Below are 6,977 nucleotides of genomic sequence, written 5' to 3'. Positions count from 1 at the left end.
CAGGCATTGGTACCCCAGAGGTCTCCCGTGGGCTGAAGCATCCATTATGCCACCTATGAGAGACCATGCAAAATGGAACTACTGGCCTGCCATTGCAGCCTGTGTAAGTTGGTGCATTCCCCACTTACTAAAGATATAGGTTTACTATATCTCAGGGTCACTGCACGTAAAACCCAATAAGTCATCCCTATAGCAGGCCTTTGCAATCCCGAAGGAAGGATGCTTAGTTCTAAGTGAGAGGCTGCCCCTGCATGAGTAGGACACCTCTGCAGCCTACAGAGTCAATTATTCTGGGTTGTCAGTTAAAGCAGCCATATATCTATATAGAGAGGCACCACGTAATCATGTGATGACCATCTCAAAAACAGCTGCAACGAATCCTATCATGTTTGGTATCAAACATGTTGGAATCATACCTCCACACCAAAAACGGTCTGGTAGGTATGAGTCAAAGCACTAGAAGAGCCCTCCGTTAGGCTCTCGGTGTTCCTATCACCAGCCTTCTAGTCCCAGACAGCACAAAATGCTTGCTGCTAACCGGAGTCACATTTCTGCCCACCTGCTGCTGTGCCAAATTCAAACAGAGGAAGTTAGAACAATCAGCATCCTGCCACAGGGAGGTATGACCACCTACCGGACAGGATTTAGTGTATCAGGGCTGGGTGGGTGTGCTTGCCATTGCCAGAGAGTATGTATGAGGGAGACAAATGGTGTTGCTGTGCATAGTCTTGTGCGGCCGTCCGCGCATGCGCATTTCTCGCGAGAAATGCGCATTGGTTTCCAAGACAGCGGCGCAAACGAGAAGAGGGAGCCCCGGGACACAGCGGACAAGGTAAGTGCCTTTTATTTACTTTTCTTTTACTATTTCAACAAATTAGGTATGTAGGGGAGGGCGGGAGGGAGGCGGGTGGCGGCAACTTCGCTATGCCCACTAAGTGGGCGTAGTGTTGCCTCCTATGCCTACTTTGCAAAGGGTGAAGTAGGCAACACTATGCAAGCCGGAACTGCCAAGCCATGCCTTCCCTGGACCGGAAACAAGCTTCCTAGGACCAGTTTATGGCATTACAGCCGTCTTCAGCCAGGTTTGCTTGAATCCAGTGGCAAAGTGAGCAAGGGACTCACGTCCATCACCACCCCCTTTTGTATCACTTTGTTCGACATAAGTTGACTGGGTATGCTCAGACGTGGGTCCCTTGCTCACTTTGCCACTGGATTCAAGCAAGCCTGGCTGGACTGTTCCCATGAGGCACAGGGTCAGACTGATTTGCATATGGCCATGTGTGAACTGGGGTGGCAGAGTGGGCTAAAGAACGGTGATGGATTAAACCCAGATCTCTTGACTGGGTGTGAGTGTTTGATTGGTTCAGATGCTCCGTCCATCACCAATTCAAATCCAACAAGTTCAAATATAACCCAATATCTGGTCTATCTATATGTATGTTTGCCCTCTGATATAAGGCTCTAAAATATCTTACAGAGTTCCACCAGGCATTCCAGGTAGGAGATACCATCTGATGCCACAATTTACAAATTTCTATCCTTGCCAACAGTAGCAAATAAAACACCAATTTATGTTGGAACCACATTGGGCCTAGCACCCCCACCCCAGGAATAGATATGTTCCCAAATAGAATAAGAGATGGGCTTACCTCCACCGCTGTACCCAGGACCCTGGAAATAGCCTTACCCACATTTTTCCAAAAATTTTGTATCTTAGGGCAAGAGGCAAGGACAAGGATGTCATCTGCATTCTGGGAACAACATCTCAGACAGCTCGCTTCTCTACTGCCCTTTATTCTGGATAGTTTGAGAGGGGAGCAGTCTATCCTGTTGAGTGTGAAAAAGTATTTTCTCCTGAGTAGGACAGATTTAATTAGTGGGTAAAGAATTTCTAGAGTTACTTGCCAGAAATCTTTCAGTTCCTTGCTCGGCAAGTAATTCTCCAAGACCCAGTATTGCTTTTCCATCTTTATGTTTACTGCCTCCAGGAGATAGTTATTCCACTGAGCCAATTCTTTGTTCCTCTGGGCAAAATCTTGTCGGTCATTTTCCATGGAGCTGTCTTCCATAAGGGACCAGCGTTAACTCTTACACCAGGATGAAATCTGGGAAAACTTAAACCTAGACAAAGCACCCCTAGTAATGTGGCTCCAGAAGTCCCAAGGATGACATTTATTACCCACTACAATGTCTTTCCAGTGTGAAACTCTGGCCTCTTTTAATGGCTGAGCCAGAGTGTCTTTAAGACACTCTGTTATTCCAGGGGAGCCCCACACTGGGGCCCAATCACTATAATAGGAAATTCCCAAACAGTCTCGACAGTCCGACCATAGCTTGGTCGCCACATGTAACGTCTTCAACCGGACTTTTTTAAAGAATTTAACGGAGCCGAATTTATACATGAAACCTAGCTCCACTATGCAAACTAGCATGTCTTTGAACATACTGGCAATCAGTGAATCAGGTGGTGTAAGCAGTAACATCCTACAGTTTTTTAATTGGTAGATCCAGCAACACAACTGGAGGTCTGGTAGGCCCATACCCCCACTCGTTAATTTGCTCCTTTATTTTTTCCAAGACAGCCTGATCCCTTTACCTGCCCAAATAAAGGCGGATATCTTTCCCTGAATTTTAAGCAGGTCAACTTTTGAGAATTCTACAGGGATGTTATTGAATAGATAAGTATATTTCGGTAGCACGCACATTTTAATCAGGTTAACCCGACAGTAATGGGAGAGCTGGATATTCTGCCATCTTTTTAATAAAACGTCAACCTGAGTTATTATGACCCCAAGATATCTAAGCTCCTTGCAAAAAATCCCCTCCTGATCAGCGATATTCCATGTCATAATCATTATTAATTTCATAGCCAGAGATTTTCCCAAAAATCTGGGCTTCAGCAAGAAGCTCCAGAAGTGTAATGTTGACATTTGAGGATAGTAAGATTAAATCTTCCGCATATAGCGCTATTTTCCTCACAAACCTGTTTGCTACGAAAGGAGCAATCTTCTTATTCTGTCCTAAACTTTGGGCTAATGGTTCGATAAATAAAGCCAAAAGAATAGGGGAAAATGGGCAACCTGCCTAGCGCCACGCCCTATTTCAAGAACTTCCCTAAAACCGTCGGTGAAGCTAAAAGCCCTCTTAGTCCTTTCCAAAAAATGCCAATTCAGGCGATCGAAGGCTTTGGCAGTGTCAACAGTAATAATTGAAAGAGGGAGGCTGTGTGGTGATGCTAGATCAACCGCCCCAATTAAAGTATATACCAGTTCCGACATCTGCTTGCCCGGAAGAAAACCCAATTGATCCTCGTGAATAATTGGCCCTATGATCTTACACAGCCGATTATTCAAGATCCTAGCAAAAACCTTATATTCAACGTTCAATAATGAATTTGTCCGATATGACTGACATTGGGTTGGGTCTTTATCGGGTTTTAGAATCAATGTTACAACTGCATTGCTCCAGGAGTCAGGTGGGGGGAGGTACCATCTAAGATCTCATTATACAATCTCAGCCAGACCGGGATGATCTCCTCCCTCAATAAGAAATAAACCTCAATCAGGATTGCATCAGGCCTGCTGCTTTCCCTTTCTTAGCCTTGTCCAAAACAGTTAATATCTCACTTCCTGTTATTTCTAATGTCAGCATTTTTGACTATCATCGACTAAGTTTGGCATCTGCTTCTCTTTAAGCCAATTATCAATATGCTCCTCCTCAACCTGGAGATCTTCTCGATACAGCTCCTGAAAGAATTCTGCAAAAGCCTGTTCTATATTCCCTTTATCCTCTGTGATTAGTGAACCAACTTTGATTTTGCTAACATAGTTATATGATCTATCAACTCCACTCTTCATAGCGAGACGATTGCCACAGTTCTACCCTTGCTCAAAATCCTTCATTTTACTAGCCTCCAACATTTGTTGTAAAATCTCTTCAGACTTAAGTCTGAACTTCAACTGCAACTCTTCTACTCTCTTTATTAGATTATCATTCTCTATTCCGGGAGGACGGCTAACCTTTAAAGCTGCTTCTGCCCCTATTATCTGTAGTTCTAGATCCGCCAACTCTTTCTTCTTTGCTCTAGTCCAACCCACACCTGCCCCTTTTAGTGTCACTCTCAGCCAGGCCTAATAGGTTTCCCACACAATATATAAAGGGTCCAACCCCAAGTTGTCTTGAAAGAATCTAGTTGTTTCAATCTTCAGAAACCTAGAGTCCATCTCCTCAAGGAAAAGTCTGAAGGGAGAACTAAGTTGAGAGCTATGGCAACATGGTCAGAAAGGTGTATGGGCAAATACTCATTTAAACTTACTTTATCAAGTTCTGAATGCTCCATAAATATGTAGTCAATTCTAGAGTAGTGAGAATTCTTTTTACTCAAAAAGAGTATTCCCTAGTCTCACCCATTTTTTTCCGCCATACCTCATAGAGATTAAAATGTAATAATATGGTCAAAAGATGGGCTTTAACACGTGGAACTGCTACCTGTGTTCAAGGGGAGGACCTGTCTAGCTTGTTACCTAAGAGCACGTATGAATCTCCTCCCAATATCAGAGGGACCTCATAATCAACCAAGGTAGGACAGAGATTATTCAGTGGCGTGATATCATCCTCATTAGGACCATAATAACTAACTAGAGTGAATTTAGACTCCTGAAATTTAATTTCCACAATAACCCAGCGTCCTCTATCATCTAACTGAGACTTATTAAGCTCGACTCCTGAATTCGCTTTAAGTATAACAGCTACCCCCTCTGAGCAGCATTGCTGATCCGTGGCTATAATCTCATCAACCCATCTTAGTTTACTAAATATTTCTTTACATTCTGATTGTGGATGATGGGTTTCCTGGATCATAAGGATCCTAGCTGGACTATTTTTTAGGTACTGGAGAATCAGAAGCTCTCTTCCTCTAACTCTTAAACTGTTGACGCTCAAACTTAAACATTCTAGCTGCTTTTTCCCTCCCCAAACAGGCCTATCCCCCATCATTGTCCTGACGCCAAGCTCCACTATAAATATTGGAGGTTATTATGTCACATGAATTTGTTGTTACGTCTTCTTTTTTTTCCCAATGCTCACCATCAACAAACGTGAAAACCCGCAAAACCCCCCCAAAAGCTACCCCAACCCTCCCACAAGAACCCTCCCTGACTACCCATCAGCCCCCAGCCTATTACAACATAGAGAAAAAAATGAGAGCACCAAAAATAATAATAGACACTGAATTTCCTAAAACTATTAGCTAGATTTCGTTTGGGTCATATTAACCATCTCACTTAGTGGAAAAAATCGGTTGGAAAGAGGAATGGCGGGATTTAATCCCAGGGATTCGCCGGGCACTGACACTGACACTCACAAAGTACTATCATTTCCAGGTTTTTTTTTCTTTCTAAACTGAGGACCTTTAGCGGCGCTTAAATAATGAACGAACAATTTTTGAAGTAGTCACCCTTTCATGGTTTCCGTGTTCTTTGTAAATACTGAAGAACCCTTGTTTACCGTAGTCTTTCTTCACTTTTGTCCCATTATTGACTCCACACTTTTTGCTACGGTGGACGTTCTAGCGTTTGCAACGTTTCTAGAGCCAATCAACGCTCAGAGACCCTTATGATACTCGCTTCCGGGTCGGCTTTCTCACTCGTCCACTACCTGGTACCGAGTGATGAATCGTGGGTCCGCATACAAAGACCTTACAAAGGTGAGATTTGAGAGGTGTTTTGACTTTGTAGCCATGCTCCTTGAGTCACAAGTACTTTATAAGGAAAACATTTTTTTCATGTGGTTACACTATACTAAATTGCTCGGTTTTGTAATATTTTAACGTATTTGCCTTTATAGACCGAGTTCTTGGAATTGCAACACAGCGCTTCACCTCTGAGGACTCAACCATGACCTGATTGTGCATAAACACAACCCACTGGAGGTAGAATTATCTTATATTGAACGTTGGGGTGCTACTTTTGGCTTGCATTTTTGTGGCTTATAAAGCTTAAACGATTAGTAAGTACCCGTATATGTTTTTTTCGCAGACCGTTTCCGAAATACATTATTGAAAAACTAGCAGTGCACTACATCGAAATTAGGAAGGCTGGTAAGCCACACTTAGCGGCATCTCACCTACTTTTGCATGGAACCTAGTAACGCAACTGTGTTGTTTATATAGCTTTACCTCAAATTTCGACTACATTTTGTTTATGTTTTCACCAGCAATCCAGAAATACTCTGCCTACTCCGTATTAGCCCGGCCGGGTTGGAATTATCACCGGCTGAGCGGTAAGGCTCATAGCATTCCCAGGCTGTCTCTCTTCCCACCGCTTCCTGTCCTTTAGAAACATTCAGACAATCTGGCTCTTTTCTTTTACCATTTCTCTTGCCCCTAGCTAAATTCTTTCTGTTTGTGTGACATTCCTTCTTTTATCTTACTTGAAGGTACTTCGCTTATTCTTACCCTTTTTGATCATAATCTGATGAATGTGTTTCTATCCTTATCCTCACGGATACTGTGCTCTTTCTTTCATTTCTACTACAGCATATACAGATTGATAGACCTTGTTACAGGTATCGGTTTATCACTACGTTTGAGTCACTTGATTTTCAAACTCTATATCTTATATAGTTAATCCAGATACATTATCACTAAAACAAAAGACTGATTTTCACCTTTTTTCCCCCTTCTGTTTAAATATTGGACACTTCATTTTACACTTCCTGGGACAGCATCATGCCCTTTCTTACGCCAAAGAGTATGCTTCACCTGAGGTTGGTTGGGTTTCCACGTGTGCTTTTTACCACTCGAATGCTAGCACCGGGCTCATGTTGTAAAGCCCCTTTTTTGCTTGGTTTAACTTGAAGGACATATGTATCATTTATATTTATTGTATCCATTCCCAGCCCAGAAGAAGTGGCGGAGCAATTCTCCATTGTGAGACGAAACACATGTCGGCTGGCTTATTCCACCGTGCTTTTACGTT

At 42.9% G+C, this 6,977-nt stretch overlaps 1 long non-coding RNA gene across 1 annotated transcript in view; it reads left to right on the top strand.

The window, feature by feature from the left end:
• The first annotated feature begins 5,630 nt into the window (after positions 1 to 5,630).
• Positions 5,631 to 6,977, top strand: part of LOC144771930 (uncharacterized) — a 54,415-nt gene continuing 53,068 nt past the window's right edge. Inside the window, exons 1-2 of the long non-coding RNA XR_013599551.1 lie at positions 5,631 to 5,704; positions 5,845 to 5,929. This is a non-coding gene — a long non-coding RNA (uncharacterized LOC144771930). The remainder of the gene's footprint in view (positions 5,705 to 5,844; positions 5,930 to 6,977) is intronic.

The sequence above is a fragment of the Lissotriton helveticus genome, chromosome 8 (assembly GCF_964261635.1).
Source record: "Lissotriton helveticus chromosome 8, aLisHel1.1, whole genome shotgun sequence".
NCBI lineage: Eukaryota > Metazoa > Chordata > Amphibia > Caudata > Salamandridae > Lissotriton > Lissotriton helveticus.
The sequence above is the reverse complement of the archived record's forward strand: the minus strand, read 5'-3'. Positions and strand labels throughout refer to the sequence as shown.